This window comes from Limulus polyphemus, unplaced genomic scaffold, assembly GCF_000517525.1.
Source record: "Limulus polyphemus unplaced genomic scaffold, Limulus_polyphemus-2.1.2 Scaffold2058, whole genome shotgun sequence".
Lineage (NCBI taxonomy): Eukaryota > Metazoa > Arthropoda > Merostomata > Xiphosura > Limulidae > Limulus > Limulus polyphemus.
Window position 1 is genome coordinate 154,796 of NW_013667668.1, and position 24,213 is coordinate 179,008.

At 34.2% G+C, this 24,213-nt stretch overlaps 1 protein-coding gene across 1 annotated transcript in view; it reads left to right on the forward strand.

The window, feature by feature from the left end:
• Positions 1–7,623: 7,623 nt before the first annotated feature.
• The window catches only part of LOC106465810 (limbic system-associated membrane protein-like), a gene marked incomplete at its 3' end in the record, with an annotated part of 49,550 nt that continues 32,960 nt past the window's right edge, over positions 7,624–24,213 (forward strand). Inside the window, exon 1 of the mRNA XM_022393756.1 lies at positions 7,624–7,628. The remainder of the gene's footprint in view (positions 7,629–24,213) is intronic.

A 24,213-nucleotide genomic window follows, 5' to 3' on the forward strand; every position in this document is an offset into this window, starting at 1 on the left:
CACAGATAGCCCTTGTGTAGCTTTGCGCGAAATTCATAAGAAACAAACAAACTTTGGTGAATTTCAAGATTGGAATCTTTTTTTTTTTTATATACAGAATATGAACAAGGACTTTCAAGCGGTAGTGTTGAATATTTATTAATAAAACTCAACATTTACCTCAGACTAATAAGTAATATTTAAAATTAAGCACACAATAATTCAATCTTCTCTCTCGATATGATGTCTTCCGATCTTGAACAATCTCAATCTTTTAAATCCAAGTTTAGTTGATTGGGATTTATTGGCGCAAAGCAACGAGGTTACCAGCGTTAAACAATAAATCCAAGGTTTTAAACAGACAGTTTGCAGCCGTTGTTGATGGTATCCTGTTTCAGAAAATTCTTCTACATTGTTGAAATATTTTTCTCTTTTGATTCTAAGTTCTAAAGGTAACTTGAATATTTAATTTAAAGGTTCAAATGACGAATAGAAGAGTTATAGGTGGGATATCACATCGTAGAAGGATTGACAATAATTTAAACCCATAGTTTAGTAATGGTCCAGTACGTGTGTTAACTACAAACTGTGCATAATACCGCTTCAACTATATTTATACGACGAAGTCTTTCCTCATTATCAGAGCTTAACAGTCCGTTGAAGCGGAATAAAGAGCAGCTCAAGGAGTTCAAACGAAACTTAACACTAGTCGTTTACGAGGCGTCAAATCTAATGATGCATAACTCATGGCACCTTAATGGAAAGTAGGTGGGATATAACATCACTATAAGAATATTTTCAATAAACCATTATTAACTGTATTATTAAACCTAATGCCCATAAGCATTTTATTTAGTTCGAATTGTGTTCTGGGTGAGTAGTTTTTGGTCTTTTATGAATGCACAATAAAATAGCTCATCTAACATTTTCTCTATGGTAAAAAAAAACAGGCCAATGAAGTTAGGTGGCGCTTCTGATAATCTAGGTAGTGGGAATGCTTTGCCTACACTTTCGGTTGACGTACGTTTTCTTCTTTTGAACGTTAAAGAACAAGTGAATGATTGAAACGTTAAAAAAACATTAAAAATCGCCTTTTATTTATTTAGTTTATACGTAGTTTAACGTTATTGCTTTGTCATAGCTTTTCGTACAAAGCTGCTCCAGGGCTATCTGCGCTAGCTGTCCCTAGTTTAGAAACGATGGACTAGAGGGAAAACAGCTAGTCAACACCGCCCACTGCTAACTCTTGGGCTACTTTTTTACCAAAAAAAGTGGGATTGATTGTAACATTAATACGCCCCCACAGCTGAAAGGAAAGACATGTTCAGTGACAGGGTTCTAATCAACTGACCATGCCAGGCCGTTTATTCGAACATGTAAAGTGTGATCAAGACAACTGTTTGTACAAAGGATCGTAGCTACAAAGCTATATATAGTATGGAGGAAGGCTAGATTCTAAACCTTTAATATTCAGGTACTTAAGAAAGATCATGCATATTTTAGGTTATTTTAGACTCGGAAAAACATCCCCATGCACGAATTATTTCATTTCAAAACTTTTAGCAATTCGTAATATTTATTTTAATAATAGTTAAAACGCTGTGGGGCTGAAGCTCTCCCCAAGTCCATCTTTAGATACGCCCATGAATATTTCTATTAGTCTAAGGGTCACCACACCCACATCTTCGTCGGAATGAACACAGGTTTTTTCTTCAAGTATGTTACTGTAACAAAAGCTAAGCTGGTGTTAGAAATTGTTTATTAAGCTTGTTGATAAACGAGGATTTGCTAGAGGAAATAGCTTGTTCGTGACACACACACACGAGAAGTTTAGACACATGATATTTCTCTGATAAATCTTAATAATTTGCAGTATCCTTCGAAGGTTTGGTGTACCTTCAACTGTTTATTAGAAAACGTGTACAAAGTGAGAGAGCTTAATATGAAATTCGGGGTGTTAACCTCTGCAGCCACGTTCAGTGCAAGCGGTACTATCTTCGTTTTCTCTGCTCAATGTCACGTGCTCTGATGAGAAGGTCGTTTTTTAATACGGATCGACGACAACTGAGTGTTTGGACTGAGCGAATAAAATACTCTACAAACAAGTTCTAGTAACAATGAAGGGTTTATATCACTTCACTGAAGTTCACCTGGAAGCTCCAACAATGAAGGGTTTATATCACTTCACTGAAGTTCACCTGGAAGCTCCAACAATGAAGGGTTTATTTCACTTCACAGAAGTTCACCTGGAAACTCCAACAAGGAAGAGTTTATATCACTTCACTGAAGTTCACCTGGAAGCTCCAACAATGAAGGGTTTATATCACTTCACAGAAGTTCACCTGGAAGCTCCAACAACGAAGGGTTTATTTCACTTCACTGAAATTCAACTGGAAGCTCCAACAATGAAGGGTTTATTTCACTTCACAGAAGTTCCCCTGGTAGCTCCAACAATGAAGGGTTTATTTCACTTCACAGAAGTTCACCTGGAAGCTCCAACAATGAAGGGTTTATTCCACTTCACTGAAGTTCATCTGGAAGCTCCATACTTACTCATTGGCCTCAAAAGAAAAATTAGTCAAACTCGGAAATAAGATCATCAACCTGTCCATTCTTCGATGATCACCCTTAAATCCTTAAGGTACAGACAAAAATATTGTCAATAAATGTGTCTAACAGGTTGTTATCTGGTCTGCACATGAAGCTTATGAACAACTACCTTATAGCATTTCACACCGCCAGGCCTTTACCAGGAACGTCAAACTTAGAGATAACTATCTGATATAATTTCATACCGTCAAGCCTTTACTAGGAACGTCAAACTTAGAGATAACTACCTGACATAATTTCATACCGTTAGGCCTTTACCAGGAACGTCAAACTTGGAGATAACTATCTGATATAATTTCATACCGTTAAGTTTAGAGATAACTGCCAGATCTTTAGCAGGAATGCCAATAAACGTTTGGAGACTGTATATTTAACTGTAAGCTGTAGTTATCAGTCGGCGCGTTACTTAATGATAACGTTTTTATTTCTATTATCATCTAATTTGAATGAATCTGAAATCTGATAATTCTTGAAAGCCTGCTGTTCCTGTCCAATTATTCATGTATCAGTGTTTCTCGATAGCTGTATCTAAACTACACCAATCTTAACCCTTCCTGTACTTCACTCTCAAAGTCTTAAAGGATTTATCTTTATCGTTGATATTTCCTTTCTCTATATTTTAATAACCTTTATGATAATCATGTCGCGCTGACACTATTTCCAAACCACCGAACAATCTGTATAGAACTGGCTTTTCTAATTAATCTATGTTTTATTTTTGTTTTTATTTATACATACTTCGACATACTGCTGAGCCACCGGGATAATTACTTTTAATCAGAAATTCATATTAACATTTGAGCCACCTAATAACACGATATTTCGACTTTCAGGACTGTTAGATTTTCCATGTGAACAAAAATAAGATCCAATTATGCCAAGATGTTTGTAGGTTGGGTAGAAAACCGCTTTTTTTTTTTACCTTTCAAGACATCTTCCATAACTTTATAAGCATTACATTAATAATATATTCAAATTATGCATTCATTTAAAATGTAATGTTTTTAATAGTTCGACACGAACCACGTGAAGTGAAAACTCCTGTTTTTCTCTCTTCTTTAAGTTCATTGGTTTGTTGAATTTCGCGGAAAGCTAATCGAGACCTACATGCACTAGCCGTCCCTAACTTAAAAATGATAAACTATTGGGAAGCCAACTCTTGGGGTACTCTTTCCCAACAAAAAAAGTGGGTTTAACGGTCACATTATAACGCCCCCACAGTTGAAATCGCAAGCATGTTCAATGACAGGGTTCTAACCTTCGACCTACAGGTTGAGAGTTAAGCGCCCTAAGCTATTGTGTGGTGAACGCGTGCTTTACCATCCGCAAAAGAAGCCGAATTCAAAACCACCACCCCTCGAAAATGTCAGGAAGCTTAGGAACACCTACCACAAACTTAAACTTAATTACTTGAATATCTTATATCTATCGATGTATTGAAGAAAACAAAAGTTGAGAAATGCCTTCATTTATTACTATACACATCCACCTCAAGAACAGATACAATACAATCCGCAAAGCGCTCTCTTCCACCTCAAGAACAGATATAATACAATCCGCAAAGCGCCCCATCCTTCTCAGTCTGAAGGCTTCAGTTTTAGAAACGATTAAAACAATCTTGAATTTAAATATACTTTATCCATTTACCCTTCATTGTTTACAGCGCGCCGAGAGTGTGATGGATTACGTTTTCTATCATGTAACTTTACATATTTGAAGTGAAGTAGCCTACTGTTCTTATTTTATTATTACATTCTGTATATTTTTTTCAGCTTTTGTCACACCACCTAGGTGGTAAATCTGATCGTCGTTCGGATATGTGTATCAATTTCATTCCAACAGTGTTGAAAACATTTTCTCACTTTTCGTGTACTTGACTTTTGAAAGTAACTCTGACACTCACGAGCAAAAATAATGTCACTTAATACCAATTGTTTACAAATCTTTTTATCTAATGGACATTTTACAGCATCCACACTGTGGGTAGTTTTATCTAATGGACATTTTACAGCATCTACACTGTGGGTAGTTTTATCTAATGGAGATTTTCACCATCCACACTGTGGGTAGTTTTACCTAATGGACATTTTACAGCATCCACACTGTGGGTAGTTTTGTCTAATGGAGCTTTTACAGCATCCACACTGTGGGTAGTTTTATCTAATGGACATTTTACACCATCTACACCGTGGGTAGTTTTATCTAATGGACATTTTACACCATCCACACTGTGGGTAGTTTTATCTAATGGACATTTTCAGCATCCACACTGTGGGTAGTTTTATCTAATGGAGATTTTCACCATCCACACTGTGGATAGTTTTATCTAATGGACATTTTCACCATCCACACTGTGGGTACTTTTATCTAATCGACATTTTACACCATCCACACTGTGGGTAGTTTTATCTAATAGTAATTTTAAAATAACACCACGTTTCATAAACAAGAAGAATTTTACACCATCCCCATTGTTGGTAGTTTTATCTAATGGACGTTTCCATTTAAAATATTTTAAAGTTTATGTGCAAATCAGAAAAACGTTTCAAAATTATTTGACTTAAATTCGTATCACTCGACTATCTCGTAGAAGTCGTTATGCCAAAGATCAGAGATCTGATCTATAATTAACAAATGTTATGGCTGGTAAGTATTTTCGATAGGAATATCGAAAAACGGCACGAAAGTGATTGACAGACGAGGAATGTCTCTGAGGGATGTTGAATCCAATATAATTGATTCAGCTCTGTCGATGTGATGTTATTTTTCGAAAGTTTTAGCAGTCTTGGGAAAGTATTATACGCAGGAATAATGTTTAAATAAACATACATTCCTAAAGAATATTAAAAAAGTTCCGCTACATTTGTATCCGTACATTTTTCTCCAGGCACTATATTTGAACAAGAATCCTTGCAGAAAAATATCCGAAATATATTTTTTCGAGGGGAGGGAAAAAGATTTATGTTTCATATTACTTAATATTACATCTTAGAACAACCTAACGGATGGAAAACTTTAGCATACTTTTAATAGGTACACGACCTTTTAATAATTTGTATGATAATTTATGCCTTAGAAAGTAATATCAATATCTATACCTTTAAAAATCTTAATACATCGAGATGAGTTCTGACATCTCTTTTCGTTGTGCTTACAATAAAATATATAATAACAACAACAAAAAAGGGCAAGAAAAATATCATGCAAGCACAAATATTTTGACTAAGACTGGTTATTTTTAAGCGCAAAGCTACATAATCGGCTATATATGTGCTCTGCTCACCATGGGTATCGAAACCCGATTCCTCAAGACTTTCCGTTGAACCACTGGGGAAGGGAGAGGGAGGAAGGGCGGCTAAGAGTAGGGACATTCAGAACCAGTTTTCAAAATGCTTACTTAGACAGGTTAGTTTAAAGTTGTTATTTTGAAAAATTTAGCCAAACGGTTAATTTTTTGAATATTTTTTAGTAATTAACATAATTAAATCTGCATCTTTCAAAAAAACTGCTTTTAATAGCCAATAGTTGTTTTGGTTTCCATCTGACCTCTAATATGTTGTAGATAAAATACTCTCGTGCTCAATGTACTTAATATTTTCACAAAATTTAACAGTATTGAATTTTAATTTCTTGTCTTTATTTTTGGGAGTTATTAGAAGTGTATAAAGAGTTGTGACACAATCGTGCTCTACATTTAGTCGGCAGTGTGCTAAAAGTTACATCCTGGTACTTTGAAGGATATATTGGATTAATCACTGTGTAGATTTCATTATTTATGCTAATTTTTTCGAGGAAATAAAACGACCACTCATATTGTTGCCACCCCCGGCGACGGTGAGAATGAAGGCTTATAACGCTAAAATTCGGGTTTTGACACCCATGGTAGAGAGTCCATTTTGTAGCTTTGTGCTTAACATCAAACAAACAAACGTATTATTATTTCTGAAACGCAATATGAAGAACACTTCATGACAGTTTATTACAGCAAGTTTCAAGGAAATACTTTATATGTATAAAGCATTAGAGCTTATTGGCATTTGATACATTTTGTTGGGAGAAAAAATACAACTAATTAATGATTATATGTAAAGCAACGTCATGTGTATTAAATACGTGTAAAAGCAGTACTATAAAATTATTCTCTTGTAATATAACAATAAATGAAATTCTGGCAACATAACATTGTGTTAATTCATGTAATATAACATTGTATCAAATTTTTGTAACAACGTATCACATCTAAAATAATATTGTACCAATTCTTGGGACATAACATTAATTAAACTTCTTGTAACAATAACATTAATTAAAATTCATGTAACATAACATTATGTAAAATTTTTCTAACATAGCATTGTATCACATTTTTCTAGCATAAACATTGTATCAAATTCTTGTAACATAACATTATATCACATTTTTGTAACATTACATTCTAACAAATTCTTGTAACATAACATTGTACTAAATTATTGTAACATAACTTCCTATAAAAGTATTGTAACATAACTTCCTATAAAAGTATTGTAAAATAACTTCCTATCAAAATATTGTAACATAACATCGTATCACACTTTTGTAACATAACATTGTATCGCATTCTTGTAACATAACGTCCTATCAAAGTATTGTAACATAACACTGTATCACATTTTTGTAACATAACATTGGATCACATTTTTGTAACATAACATTGTATCACATATTTGTAACATAATATTTTATCATATTCATGAAACATAAAATTGCAAAACTTCTTAGATATGTAATATTTGTAATATATTGTCGAACCAAGTGATTCGCCAACTTTAAGTTTTTGTAGAATTCTGAAAAACAAAAATTAAATATTTTAAATAAAGACAAGTAAATGCACTGGGAAAACCCTAGTTTTGTAGGCTATTCATAATGCATATTTGTTAGTTTTCCGTGTAACACTTGCTTTAGTTGACGACTCTTAAAACAAATTGTCACCATAGACGTTAATATCTCAAAGTGATCTTTTAGAAGTAAGTTTCTATTCTGAGATATAAACTGGAAAGGTTCTGGAATATTAGGGATATCTTCATGTTAGGATCAAAGATGGCTGAAACTTAATGCAAATGTTAGCTTGCTGTTACATTCCGAGACATTTTGAAGAACAAATCGGTAAAAGAAGAAAAAAAAATACATTAATTTGTTTTATGTGCATGTCTTTATAATTACTGCCCCCAAGTGGCTTAGCGGTAAGTCAGAGGGCTTGTAATGCTAAAAATCGAATTTTGATACCCATGGTTGGCACAGCACAGAGAGCCCAGGGTGTATCTTTGTGCGACAACAAAGAAACAAACTATATAATTACCAACCTGTGTTGGATATTTTAAAATGTTGAATGAAAGTTAATTTTTATGTTAGTTTATATTCTTATTTTCAGTAACGTTTTGTATGAACCAACCAGCTATCAGATGTGGATTTTTTATAGTTTCTAGACATAATGTATCATCAGCATCTTCTAGAACAGTTCTAACGTCTTTAAATCCAAGGGTAGGGTGCTGGGCTGTGAACCGAAATGCTCAAGGTACGAGACAGGATAACACACTTTTAGTTGTGGACGCGTTATAAAAGTGACAGTCAGTCTATTTATTAGATTTCTGAAATATACCAAAGGATTAATTAGAAAAATTAATAAAATTTTGCATCTTATCTTACAGCCCTACATCGAAATAAAATAGAAACTTCAAAATCTTTTCATACAGTTAATAATAACTTAAAAAATAATAAACTTTTTACTGGTAACAGGTTTAAGTCCACGTGCAACCACGGTTACCTCTATGTAAAAAATAACTTATGCGTTCTAGTCGGTAATAATGTACTAAAGAATCTACTTTCTACGTAATTCTGTATATACTGCCTGAGGAAGGAAGTCTACCTGATACATAATTCTGCATATACTGCTTGAAGAAGAAAGTCTGCCCGATACATAATTCTGCATATACTGCTTGAAGAAGAAAGTCTGCCCGATACGTAATACTGTATATACTGCCTGAAGAAGGAAGTCTGCCTGATACGTAATACTGTACATACTGCCTGATACGGAATACTGTATAAATTGCCTGAAGAAGGAAGTCTGCCTTATACATAATTATGTATATACTGCTTGAAGAATGAAGTCTACCTGATACATATAATTACACGTTTCTAGGTTTTATTTAGACGGGAGTTCACTCATCTTGTATTAACTGTGTCTGCTAACGTCTTGAGTAACTAAACAAAAAAAAAAAACCTGAAGAATGACTATGTTAAAGTACGAGGGCAGTTGTTTTTTACATTGTTGAGTTTCACATGCTCACGTGCTCTGTCCACAGTTCCTATAGATCCCAAGGCATTGTGGGACAAAAAGAATCATTTAACTTTTTATATTCCCATTTTTACTTTAAACATGTTTTAGAAGAAATTGAATATAAAGATAAACATAAGTTATATTTAAAATGAATGGCTTGTCAAATATATATATGTATATTGTATGTAAATATATATATATTCATATTATTTGAACTAAATAAGTTTCTCTGAAGCTGCATGTTGAATTTAAGGGGTGGTACGCGGGTAATTTTATCTAATTGCTTAAGTACGAAGCTGTTTTGGAAGTATTTTAATTTCTAGCCCTAAAATTATAGTTTTATGGACATTATATTATGAAAACAGTTTTCACAAATATCTGATAAAGTATTATATAAATCTGATAGAAACCTATTATTATACATATTTTTCCATTAAAAAACTAACAACTTTTGATATAAAAGTAAGTATAAATATGAACTTGTTGTATTATAGCAACAAGTTTGGAAAGGAACGCCATTTTGTGTACTGTAACATTACAGGGCTTTTAAAAATCATGTAACAAGATCCTTGTAACCCTCTCGAGAGCATTAAGAACTCTAGTTTACATCTACTGCAAGCTTTATAGCAGAATCTTTTCAAGTACATCTTCAAATGCAGGTGCTTCTTTCCAAACATCAACTTTGCCGCCCGTTTGTAAAGGATCATCATTATTCATTAGTGAGGACTAGAATCTCTCCGTGATCAAAAGGGACAAAAGTCTCGTGGAAATCCCCAAGGGAACTTCCCTTTCTTTCAAAGATAACTCTGAATCCGAATATCGTGTTCCACAAACCGATCTGACGAAAGTACTGTTTGTGTTGAACATGTGATACCCCGAATCTTTTCTCTCCCTAACGAAATATCGTAAAGTTTGCCTTTTCAACCAAAACACGAATAGGATTTTTTTTAATACAGCTTATATGTTTCCTAAATACAAGAAGCTTATTGATGTACAGTATTGACTTTAGGGTGCGTGAAATGTGTATCTACGTGAGTGTTTACCAAACAGTGACTAAATAAATGAAGTAACCGGATAAACTTTTGCATTCACCTGCGTTTTCTAGATTTTTTCTTAGATGGGGTGGAGAAGGAGAATGGGCATATATTCTCACACACTTATTTATGTTTGTTTTGTTTTGTTTTTTTAATTATGCACAAAGCTACACAAGGGCTATCTGTGCTCTGCCCACCACGAGTATCGAAACCCGGTTTCTAGCGTTGTAAGTCCGCAGACATACCGCTGTGCTACTGGGGGGCCTTATTTATGCGTCTATAAAATCTGCAAACGGTATAATCAATAGTTTAAAATGAACTCATGATAAATGTAATAAACTTAAGCGTATCAAAAAATTAAAATTCGATTGCAGACCTTTGACGTTTTAGACTTTATTTTTTCTCAAAAGCCCCCTCCTCCACCCCCCCAGTGGCACAGCGATAATTCTGCTGACTTATAACGCTAGAAACCGGGTTTCGATATCTACCCGTGGTGAGCACAGCACAGGTAACTCATTGTGTTTACTTTGTGCTTAACCAAGAATGAATAACAAAACAAACAAACAAAAATTCTTACTCAAAGTTAAACATTTTTATAAAAATCCACAGTTAAGACTAAACTTGTAATAAAAATGTAAGCAGGTTATTCTTGTTTATAATAATATATATTTGGAGATAATAATAATAAATAGCTTTCTATTCAAAACGTAGGAAAGATTTACACCTTTCACTTGAAATCGGTAAAAGGATAATCGAGCAAAAACAGCTCCAGTAATTTCGTGGTTTTAATTTACTTGTAAAATATAGTTATTAATGTGCTTACCTCACTTTGTAGATTGTTTCATAGAAAAATAATGGAAAAAAACACTAGAGTTAATCCAAATTTGGGGTTAAAAATATCGAAAACCGTAGAAAACATCAAACGTCTCAGAGCCATCTTGTAAAATCGAGAGAAATCACTCTTTTTTTAAGTTTATTTATAATTTGATTAAATCCTATGCCGTAGTAACATCTGGTTTTGGTTTTATCATCTGCATATTGGATCAAAGCCGCTGACGAACATATCCACTTAGCTCTTTGCACGCCTTAGTATTTTTCTACACAAAGACTGAACATCATTATAAGGACAGCTACCAAGATAGTGAGTGCGTGACTACATTATCGGCATGTTACCTAATGAATCATATTCGAGTTCCACAGAGCCACAGTTTAGACTTGAATTGTAGTAAACCGACTTTATACGGACTATAAAAAAATATTAATTTAATTACTTACTTCCTCTCCAAACTTATTCTATACTTCAAATAAGCTGACCTTAGCAGTTCTTATCATACCGTGATGTTACTTTATGAACAATAGCATATTTTTTATATAATGAAAAGGGTTATTCTCTCAAGGCAACATATGATAATTAATTGTCTTTTAACCAGTTGCTACTATCAAACGAAATGCTACAGAAAACATGGGAAAAAATTGAATTAGGATAGTATAATAAATATTTCGAACTTAATATTATATAAGTTAGTGTATCAAGCAGGCCAGTTCCAAGTAACAGGTCTGGTGGTTAAGGCAGGTCAGTTCCGAGTAACAGGTCTAGTGGTTAAGGCAGGCCAGTTCCGATTAACAGGTCTGATGGTTAATTTTTTTTTTTAATTTCACGCAAAGCTACACGAGGGCTATCTGCGCTAGTCGTCCCTAATTTATCAGTGTAAGACTTGAGAGAAGGCAGCTACTCATCCTAACCCACCACCAACTCTTGGGCTACTCTTTTACCAACGAATAGCGGGATTAACCGATACATTATACCGCCCCCACGACTGAAAGTGCGAGCATGTTTGGCTGGACGGAATCTGGTGGTTATTGCATGCCAGTTCCGAGTAACAGGTCTGGTGGTTAAGGCATTTCAGTTCCGAGTAACAGGTTTAGTTATTAAGGCATGCCAATTCCAGGTAACATGTCTGTGGTTAAGGTATCCCAATTCCAAGTAAATCTGTGGTTAAGGCATCCCAGTTCCGAGTAACAGGTCTTGTAGTTAAGACAGGCCAGTTCCGAGTAACAGGTCTGGTGGTTAAGGCATGTCAGTTCCGAGTAACCGGCTTGGTGGTTATGATATGCCAGTTCAGAGTAAAAGGTCTGGTGATGGGCACAGGTTCGAACCCCTTCACCGAACATGCTCGCCTTTTCAGCCGTAGAGCATTATAATGTGACGGTCAATCCCATTTTTCTTTGGTAAAAGAGTAGCCTAAGAGTTGGCGGGTGTATAATGTTGACTAGCTACCTTCCCTCTGGTCTATCACTTCTAAACTAGAAACAGCTAGCGCAGATAGCCCTCGAGTAGTTTTGCATGAAATTCAGCAAAACAAACATACAGACTGAGTAACGTTTGATTATTTTGATATGAATGGTTTGGTGACGTAAAATGTCTGCTTATTTACAGAAAATGTATGTTTTTGATATCTTTTTGTTACTTAACGGCATAACTGCTACTGAAATGTTTATAATCGATAAAGATTTTATTGAAGTCTAAAGATGGATTACTGTTCCTTCATGCATAGGAAGATCCATCAGACGGGAGAAGGTTTTGTTTTACCTGGTGGCATTCATCTCTTCTCCAGTTAGTCGTCCCTAATTTAGCAGTGAGAGACTATAGGGAAAGACAGCTAGTTACAACCACCCACCGCCAACTATTTTGCTACTTTTTTTTACCAACGAATAGTGGGATTGGTCGTCACGTTATGAAAGATCGAGATGTGACACTCGACGCGCGGGTTGCGAGTCGAGTGTCCTAATTACCAGACCATGCTAGGCTCAAAGTGTGTCATAGTGATCCAGTTTTTACGATGTGTATAACTTTATATTAGCTCTTTGATAGGCAAGCTTAAACAATCTTAATCATGATCACTTTGGAAAGTTATTCAAAAGTAAGGAGAGAGAGGTAAAAATACAGAGGAAGGCACTTTGAAATCTATTGGAAGTTAATATGAAAGAGCGCCATCTAGAAAACGAGTTGGATCATATTTCCATTGAACTCTTCTTGATTGTGGTAATGCCAGGTTTAACTAACGTTCTCTAGGCTGCGACTGATGGTCAGTACCAGATTTCACTGTTCGCACGTCCCGTTGCCACAAAAACACGATCCGCAGTTTGGTCTGTGGACCCTCTGTAGAGTGATGGTCAGATCCCATTTTTATGTCAGAGCAGATCAAGAATCAAGAGTACCGTTTTCTACATTTCTTCCCTATAACCCGTCACTTCAAAAAGTAGGGAAGGCTATGCTCAGATAACCCTTGTGTTGCTCTGCGCAAAAATCCTAAAAACAATTAAACGACTCGTAGGTTCTTCATTGGATTATTACAAGTAGTTTTATTTCTATACTTGCTGATTCTGTAATGTTTATGATAATTCTTCATTAGTTCAGTCTTCGGTAAATTTTAAATTATATTTGAAATATTTTATATGCTTAAAATTAGGTTGTATTTTACGTTTTATCCTTACTGAAATACAAATGTAATGACGAAAGAGACGTCATGTGAGGCTTAGTATACTTGGAAATTCAAGGATTGAGGTCAGTTATATGGATTTTATACTTGCAGACAGGAGTTTTATATAAATCTAAAGTTTATTAAATTAGGGTTCTACACATTTATAAAGTTTACACGAAACCATAAGCTCCAAAGATTTAAAATTTCTTTGTTTGAATTGTATTCTTCTGTTCCACATTCCATCAAATTGAAAGCTTAGTTTTGTTTGATACAGTAATATATTTTCTGCTTCTTTTGTTAAATTTCAAATAGATTAGAATCATTTGACGTATTTGACTTTTAAATTTCAGAAAAAGGAAACAATAAAAAAAAACACGAACTTATCACAACTGGACCGTAATGATCGAGCGGAATTCAATTTGGACGTGAATGATTATACGACAGGTTGTGTTATTAACTACAGAATTTTAAGTTTTCAAACTAATGACCCGAATTGATACAAGAAGAAGGATTAATCTTTTGATGAGTTTATTTCCAGTCTTCAGGCACAGTGTAGCACTTATAATAAATTCTTTCGAGTAGCTTGCCAAATATAATCAGGAGCCTCATACGTCTTGAAGAGGAAATTAAACGCATCAAGCCCCCCAGTGGCACAGCGGTATGTCTGCTGACTTACAACGCTAGAATCCGGGTTTCGATACCCGTGGTGGGCAGAGCACAGATAGCCCTTGTGTAGCTTTGTGCATAATTAAAAACAAAACAAACTAAACGCATCAAAAGTTGATCCAGACCAATAAAAGCTTATTTTGTGCGGAGTAAAGAGAGACCGTTTTCGAGTGGGTCAGTGTATAGTAATAGGTAAATATTACTATCTCAGGGCAGGGTCATAGTCTAGAAACTATCTTTATCACATTTCAAAAATTCCTTTAACTTATGAAGTGCGTCTAAAGCTGATAAAACCAAAACACAGAACTTAGTTAACTGCAGTATTTAAAACTTTCAGCTCTAGTTTCGTGAAGACGATAAGTAAGGAAAACTGGAATGCAAAATCAAGGAAATGCTTTCAACAAACAGTGTTAGTATGAGGTACTTTTCTTATCAAAATGCCGCCATTTTGATTTCTATAAATTCCAACCATAGATGTTGCACACAAGCGTTTCTTTATTTGAGGAGTAAACGATTTTTTATACATTCTGTTTCCTACTTCTTTGAAGAGATGAAACGTAACATTAGCTAGTTCTAAATTTTGTACTCAACACGATGCGAAACGTTTAAAAATTCCATTTTGTACTCAACACGATACAAAACGCCTAGAAGTATCAGAAAATATTACCATATAAGAGAATGTTAAATATTTGCTGTGTCATAGAATTCAACGAATAGAAAAAAATTTCAGACTTTCTTTTGAAACTTTAATGTGTTGCTATAGCGCCAATGAATTGTTGTTATGATGAAGATCTTTGTATTTAATGTGTTAAAGAATAAATAACAAATCTGCGATAATATATCGAGTGTTTGTGTGTAGTTTTTTTACAGATTTCATCTCGTAGCGAGTGTTGAAAACACGTGTTTAAGTATTAATTTCTTCTTTAGCTCAGAAAGTGTTGAAAATCATAACGACTGATGAATTAATGTTCCTTGTGCAGTACAATTGCTTCTACATAAAGTGTAAGTTGTAATAAGAAGTGATGGAACATAATAAGCCCCCCAGTGGCACAGCGGTATGTCTGCGAACATACAACACTAGAAACCAGGTTTCGATACCCGTGGTGGGCAGAGCACAGATAGTCCATTGTGTAGCTTTGTGTTTAACTAAACCACAAACATAATAAGGACACGAAGAACAGTTTGTTTGTTTGAAGTTAAGCACAAAGCTACACAATGGGCTATCTGTGCTCTGCCCACCACGGGTTTCGAAACCTGGTTTCTAGCGTTGTAAGTCCGCAGACATACCGCTGTGCCACTAGGGGCCCCGAAGAGCAGAACATGCACGTTCATCTACACGTGCACCCGCTTCGAGAGTAGCCAATGTTTATATGACACATTTTTTCACCAAAGGTAAAATTGAAAATAGAAGCTTTTTAGTAGTAGCCCAAATGAATTTAGGAGTGTGAATGATATTATAGCATTGCGCCTAATTTATTACTCGATATTATACAGTGGATAAACACTTTAATGAATATATTACAGGTCTCTTTTTCTTTCCGCCAAAGGTAAAATTGAAAATATAATCTGTGACGTAGAGACCTAATGTGTAATATCGAAGAATAAATTTGGCGCAATGCTGAAATAATATTCACCCACCTAAATTAACTTAGGTTACTCTATAGTGCATTAAAAATGACTTAAAACTCCCACAAATATTTTAAAAATAAATGTATCGTGTAATCCGGATCTGGATATCCATGAAAGAATGCGTATCATTTTAGAAATATATATTCATGTAATCCGGATTTGGATATCCATGAAAGAATGCGTATCATTTTAGAAATATATATTCGTGTAATCCGGATTTGGATATCCATGAAATAATGCGTATCATTTTAGAAATATATATTCGTGTAATCCGGATTTGGATATCCATGAAATAATGCGTATCATTTTAGAAATATATATTCGTGTAATCCGGATTTGAATATCCATGAAAGAATGCGTATCATTTTAGAAATATATATTCGTGTAATCCGGATTTGGATATCCATGAAAGAATGCGTATCATTTTAGAAATAAATATATTGGTATAATCATGATTTGAATATCCACGAAGGAGTGTTGATATTTTCTATCTGTCAAAGAAAGATTGTTTGTTTGTTGTAAAGTCCACAAAACTGCCGAATGGGCTATTTATGCTCTGCCCATCACGTGTATTGAAACCCGATTTTAGCGTTATAAGCCCACTGACTTACCGAGCAATCGAGATGTATCTTACAAGGATTTACATATATCTAACCGTTATTTTGGTGATTCGTATACATTTGGTTGATGTATATACTTATATTTGAGTATTTGTGCATACAACTAAATTTTGAAATTCTAGGAAGCGAATTAGGAAAAATGTTCAGCATTTTATGAAACATGATAATATGATCTGGGTTGTATTATGAAACATGATAATATGATCTGGGTTGTATATACTGGAAAATAATTCCATAATAACCCGAAATCCTAAGAGACTTTTTGGTTATTTCATGTAGTTTTATTATATGTGGTAATCTATATTAAACAAATTGTTGAGCTCCCTAGTGGCACAGCGGTATGTCTGTGGACTTATAGCGCTAGAAACCGAGTTTCGATACCTATTGTGTAGCTTTGTGCTTAATTAAAACAACAAACTGTTGATAGACATTTAAACAGGCAAAATACTATAAAATTGTTTAGTTATTCTTTTATGTTTAGTATAAACACAAAACTACACAATGGACTACCGATGCTGTGCCCATCATGGGTATCGAAATCAGGTTTTTAACATTATTAGCCTTCAAGTGCTGAGCTCCTGGGGTGGTGGTGAATATTTGTGTATCTGCATCAATCAATGAATAATTTCGTGGCCGGTTTGAAAGTGAAACAAAATGGTTATCGGTTTTTATGCGAATTCAGAGTGTGAGCCTGCTATTCGATTAATCACGTGATAATAAGAGATTGTAAACTTAGATGTTTGTTTTGTAATAACACTGATCTCCGTTTCTATATCACAAACAGTTCCTCCTGTGAGACAGCGGTAAGTCTGCGGATCTACAACGCTAAAATCAGTGGACACAGCAGATAGCTCAATGTGGCTATAAAACACACATACAGTTCCCAGTTTGGCTCGATAACTCATTGATGAAGAAGTCTGACATATCAGTTTTTAGTGTACGGTTTGAAAAACTAAAACTAAGGATGTTATCACCAACAACTGCTGGAGAAGTCAAGTTACCAACATGGATCAGATCTAAGTACTGACTCAGGTGAAAATAATGTAGTTAATGTACTACAACAGTCTAACGAGGAATATACACTGTTATACATTAAAACCTCATAATGATTAGAAATAACTTTTTCATTAATTGAACATCTTCGGTGTAAAGGGTATTTTCGGCCAGAATCCCAAAAGTTAAAACCTAAAAATAGGGAATCAGTAAACGAATAGAAACAAACTACTCGTTAGAAGAACGAAATAAATAGTAAGATTTGAAATTTCTCCTGTTATACAAAAATTCGTCTCTCTTCTTTTTAAAACACTAGTCATCATTCGAAATATTGTAATGAACGACAGGAGAAAAAACATACGAAAAACATGCAATCAGAAGAAGGTCCAACTCTGAGTTTAGTCCTAAGACTAGCTCGTGAAGCTAGTTCTAACATCGATCGGAATACTGCTGCGACGGAAACGGGGGAGGGGGGGTTGATTGATTACCACGTCGATCTGTTACGTGGAGTTTCGACACGGAGGTAAAAAGTCAGTTGTGGAAACAGACTTACCAAGAATTGTTTTTGTTTTATATAATGTCATCCATTACTCTTTTGCGGTCTTGAAAACTAAAAATTCTAAAACATCGTATGTTCATATAAAGAAAAAAACAACAACAACAACAACGTACAATCGCTCATTATGAAACTATATATGTAACCAGAAAAACATATCATAGTTAGATGCCCATTATGTATCTATATGTAACAGGCAAAGAGATCAAGGTAAAATGTTCATTATGAAGTTATAAGCAACCAAACAAACAGATCATGGTAAATGCCCATTATGAAACTATATGTAACCAGGCAAAGAGACCGTGGTAAAATGCCCATTATGAAGCAGTATGTAACCAGACAAACAGATCATGGTAAATGCCCATTATGAAACTATATGTAACCAGGCAAAGAGACCGTGGTAAAATGCCCATTATGAAGCAGTATGTAACCAGACAAACAGATCATGGTAAAATGCCCATTATGTATCTATATGTAACAGGCAAAGAGATCATTGTAAAATGTTCATCATGAAGCTACATGTAACCAGGCAAAGATATCATGGTAAAATGTTCATTATGAAGTTATATGTTACCAGACAAACAGAATGCCCCCCAGTGGCACAGCGGTATGTCTGCGGACTTACAACGCTAGAAACCGGGTTTCGATACCCGTGGTGGGCAGAGCACAGATAGCCCTTGTGTAGCTTTGTGCATAATTAAAAACAAACAAACAAACAAACAGATCATGGTAAAATGCCCATTATGTATCTATATGTAACAGGCAAAGAGACCATGGTAAAATGTTCATTATGAAGCTATGTGTAACCAGGCAAAGATATCATGGTAAAATGTTCATTATGAAGTTATATGTAAGCAGGAAATGGGTTCATTGTTTATCTAAAACTAGAACTCATCACTTAAAGACTTTGGTTCTCAGTCCTACATCATATGACTTAAAGACTTTGTTTCTTAGGCCTACATTATGCCACTTAAAGACTCTGGTTCTCTTATAAAGCATTGGTGAAAACAGCATTCAACATCATATAATCAAATATGTTTGTGTGATTTAGATTATGTGGCGGAAAAGTTTTGGTATCGCTAGCCGGTTTGATGAGTAATTTTGGCTTAATTAGATCACATAAAAGATGTTGATATGATTAAACAGTATGGTAGAAAGATTTTATCGTAACCAGTTTGTTGAGTAATTTTGGTTTCATCAGATCATGCGAAAGATGTCGATGTGATTGGACTGTTTGGTAGAAAGATTTTACCATAGCCAGTTTGTTGAGTAATTTTGGTTTCATTAGATCACGTGAAAGATGTCGATGTGATTGGACTGTGTGTTGGAAAAGTTTTGACGTGATTTGAACGTACGATAGAAAAAACTTACTTTGACTAGAAACGTTCTAGAAATATTATTTTATCATTTTCAAGCTATATGAAGGAGTGATAGCAGCTTGAAAATATTGCATTCTGGAAAGATCTTTAACTAACAATTTACTAACACCTAGCTGGATATTGTTCTCTTGGAATCTTTTTATACGTTTTCAAGTTCGATGACGAGGAACCCACTTTGAGTCTAATAATGGCTGGAGACGGCTTGAATGGGTATGAAGAAAAAACTGTTATATTAAAGTTTTTCTTCATACCCATTCAAGCCATCTCCAGCCATTACCATTTTTATACGTTGTTAAGTTGTATAATTGCACTAAGACTCTAATTCGAAACTCCGGTAAGAAAACATTTATTCATAACCGAAGGAATGCTTTTTGTTATATTGGTTTAAGGCTTAAAGCATATATCATAGAACTTAAACACAGATAACAGAACATACAACAGAAGTATTAAACAGCGATACATAAGAACTTGGATGACTTGGAACGTTCTGTTTGGAGACCTATATGTCAAAACAGTTATGCAAACTTTCCAAAATTAGTAAAAATATACAGCGTTTCCAGAATTATTGAAAAACACTACTAAACACTTTTCAAAAAGCATTGCAATCAGTTGTTTCTTTATAGAACCACCAACAATTGCTGTTTCAACAATTTTAAGAGATATATATATATTTTTCTTATCAGACACTCGATGAAAAATATTGATTGCCTAACAGAGTTCGAAAACCCTTGGTTTGATTAAAAATATTTGGATTTATTTTGAACTTCAGGGAAAAATGTATTGATGTGGTCCAGTTTTACGACTGGTATGTAGCTTGGGGTTTTTGTGCTGTATAACAAAGGTGTCAACTTTTCTGTGCTGTATAACAAAGGTTTCAGCTTTTCTGTGCTGTATAACAAAGGTTTCAGCTTTTCTGTGCTGTATAACAAAGGTTTCAGCTTTTCTGTGCTGTATAACAAAGGTTTCAGCTTTTCTGTGCTGTATAACAAAGGTTTCAGCTTTTCTGTCAGTCTAATTGTGGTAAAAGTTTGGTTTCATGATTAAACTATGTTCGTTTTTGTGGACTATATGATAGACTGAGTACAATTAGTGAGAGAACTTCGAATATTGTTACATTTGAATTAGCTTTAATTGAAAATAAGGAAATCCTTCATTATGTACTTGCTACGAAGTCGCTATAAATCTGGTAAAAGGTTAATTTTAACTGGTAGTGTTGTATATGTTATATTTAAAGAGTATTGAAATCCTTCTTTTCTACACGTACATTCCGAATAATAGTATTAACGAAACGTCACGATCTAAGAAAGTCACGTGATTTTTCTGTTTGTTACACTATTTCTATATATTTCCGAGAACTTTCCTATCTGGTGAAATCTAACTAACTTTAACTCTTTCACGAAAGGAACTTTCCCTAAATTGTTTCAATACGATGAGCTAAACATTAAGCAGTACGGGCTTCTTTAAATAGTAACCAGTACGGGATTCTCTCTTTGATTAAAATACCAGAAACGATCAATAGTTCAAAGCTGTCGGAAAAGTATTTCCACTCGGCTTAATTGTTTTTTCATGCTTTATCGAATCCTTCTATCGAAATGTGAAAATTTAGATTAAAAGTAAACAAAACAAAAACAACATTAATTCAACGCTATGTACACATATATCAGAGTTTAGAACAAATTCATTTGGTTAAAATCGGTTCAGAAAGATCTTGAAACCTGGAGCTGATGAGACTAGAATAACTGAAATACACGTTGAGTTCCCTGGAGCTGAAGACAATATTGTTACAAGTCTTCGATTAACGCTTTGTACTTTCTACATCATGGCTAAAGACAGATTCGAATCCGCAAGCCCAAACATTTGTGGTAGCTTGGCTTAGAGCCGTAATTAAAGTAATGTCTACATGTTGAGGAGGCAGGAAATGAATGAATTGATTCACCCCAAGAGGGCGTTGTAAAGTAATGTAGGATTACAAAGAATTGTGATAAGATAAATTCTTTAGTAGAAGAATGTCTTTACGGTAACTAATGAAAGGAAAGTCAAATTGTTTGTGAAGCCAAATTGTTTTCTTTTTAATTCAAACCTGAAGAGGGCGTTTGCCTTGGAATCATTAGTGCGGTAGGAATATGTTGTTAGAAACAACAACAACAACAATAACAAAAAAAATTATTTTTGAAAAGAATGACAAGTTACTGATATATTTGATTTTTTTGTTGTTCTTGCTAATTTCTCATCTGAATGAAAGCGATGAGTGAGATATTATACATATATAAATAAATATGTTATTAAAGTTTAAATATAAGAGAAACTAAATAAGATATAGTTAATAGTGTATAATAAATGCTAATAATAGTAAATTAATAATATACACTTTATCGGAAAATGTGATTATAATATTTTGTTACTCACAATAGTAAAAAAATACCAACTTTGACAGGACGACCGCTGCAAACTGGTTATCTATTTGGAACGTCATTTACAAACTGGATCACTTGGTAGAATGCTCTTTATAAATTGATTTACTATTTGGGACGACAGTTACAAACTGTTTCCCTTCGTCCCAAATAGTAAATCAATTTATAAAGGGCATTCAACCAAGTGACCTAGTTTGTAAAGGACGTTCCAAATAGATAACCAGTTTGTAATGGACATACAAAACAGTGACCTAGATTGTAAATGACATCCCAAACTTCACGGTAATTTTTCAAAGCTATAGCCAATCATCGTGATCTAGTTTGTAATAAACATCCAAAACAGTGAACCTGTTTGCAACGGTCGTCTCAAACAGGGAACCAGTTTGTAACTGTCGTCCCAAATAGTGAAAAATTTAAAAAGAGCATCCAACCAAGTGACCCAGTTTGTAAAGGACGTCCCAAACAGAGAACCAGTTTGTAGCGGTCGTTTCATACAGGGAACCAGTTTGTAATGGACATACAAAACAGTGACCTAGATTGTAAATGACATCCCAAACAGGGAAACAGTTTGTAACTCTATGAGAGTCGTGGCTATATAATGATTTTTTAATTTTCGCTGTGTTCTGGGAAGGAACAGAAGATCAGAAGTGGGAAATGTCATGCTGATCAAAAGTGGGAAGCGTGATTGTGGAGGGAAATAACATAAAAATATAAATTGGTGTTTTTAACCAGTTTTATACAACAGTGTAATTTGTTTTGTCAAGACAGTCAATTAATATTATTAAGTAATAGGAGAAATGCAGTAATATAAAGTGAACTAAGAATGTTTGATATATTTTTATGTATAAAATAGTTTTATTACGAAAATGTTTAAAGACGGAAAATTATTAATTAAGCCAGCAAAAACAAAAATAAATAAATAATCAGTTCTATAATGTAAACTCTTTAATCAGACAAATAACAACAACTAACAGAGAAAAAGTAAGCATTTACATGCAACAGAGTGCAATAATCAACACAGAAAAAAGCAAAGATTTACATTCGACAGATAACAATAATGAACATAGACAGGAAAAATCAACACAGACGCAGTAATAAAAAATTATAAACAACAAAAGTATAACACAAAATATTCTAGTCGGGGATTAAAAAAAGCTATAAGTATTTTGTTCCAAACTGCTAGACAAGTGACTGACTGACACATATTAATAAGATACAAGTGATAGCAGCGAATATCACTTATAACTGACAGTATAAATGTTCCAAACTGCTAAACAAGTGACTGACTGACACATATTAATAAGATACAAGTGATAGCAGCGAATATCACTTATAACTGACAGTATAAATGTTCCAAACTGCTAGACAGTTGACTGACTGACATATATCCCGAAGATACAAGTGATAGCAGCGAATATCACTTATAACTGACAGTATAAATGTTCCAAACTACTAGACAAGTGACTGACTGACACATATCACTAAGATACAAGTGACGACAGCTTATAACTGACAGTATTAAAGTATAAGTACGATATGAACTTACAGCTTTAAAATCCAGAGTTCGATTCTCCGCGGTAGACACAGTAGATAGCCCATTGTGACTTTGCTCTAAAACAAACAAACAATAAGACGTGAACATTCATACAAAGGCACTGTGATACAACGAACAAACAGTTTAAATTTACCAGAAGGAGGGCATCCCGGTCGGAAAAGTTGTGAACTTTAAAATATATATTCGTCATTTATCTTTTTTTTTGTGGTACAAGCTTTTCTCTTTTTTTTTGTAACTACATTTAAACTAAACAAAAGTGAGAGAAAAAAAGAAAGAAATATAAGTTCTATAATTTTTGTTCTTTCAGCTGTGGAGACGTTATTATGTTATTGTCAATCCCACTGTAGTTGGTAACAAATAGCCAAAGAGTTGGCGGTTGGTGATGTTCACTAGCTGCTATTTCTCAAACCTATTATTTATAAATTAAGGATGGTTCGCACAGATAGCCCTTGAGAAGTTTTGCGCGAAATGAAATAATCAAACAAGAGCTGTGGATGGTTTACATATTGTATTTTATTGAAAAAATTTGTTTTGTGTGTGTTTTTTACTTGTTACGACACTGTGAGTACAATTAGTTTAGAAATTGGGTAAAATAGACCTCAACAGTATTTATACGACTTCATAAATAATTTTCTTGCTCTACACGTAAGACAGTCCCAGAGAACATTTAAAACACGTGAAGTACGTCCGTAGAACACGTAAAAAACTTGATACATATATATATGTGACGTACTTCTATAGTACGCGTAAAACACACTTAATGAAATTAATTACAATATTCATGTTATTTTTGTTTATATTTATATGTGTGATACATATGTAATGTATTAGAGACCGTTTAAACAACAAATCAATGCTGTTTGGTCCGCTGAAACATCAAAATCGTTGTATTTGGGACCGTTTAAACATAAAAGACGATGTATTTGGGACAGTTTAGACAACAAAATCGATGTATTTGGGACTGTTTAAACATAAAAGACGAT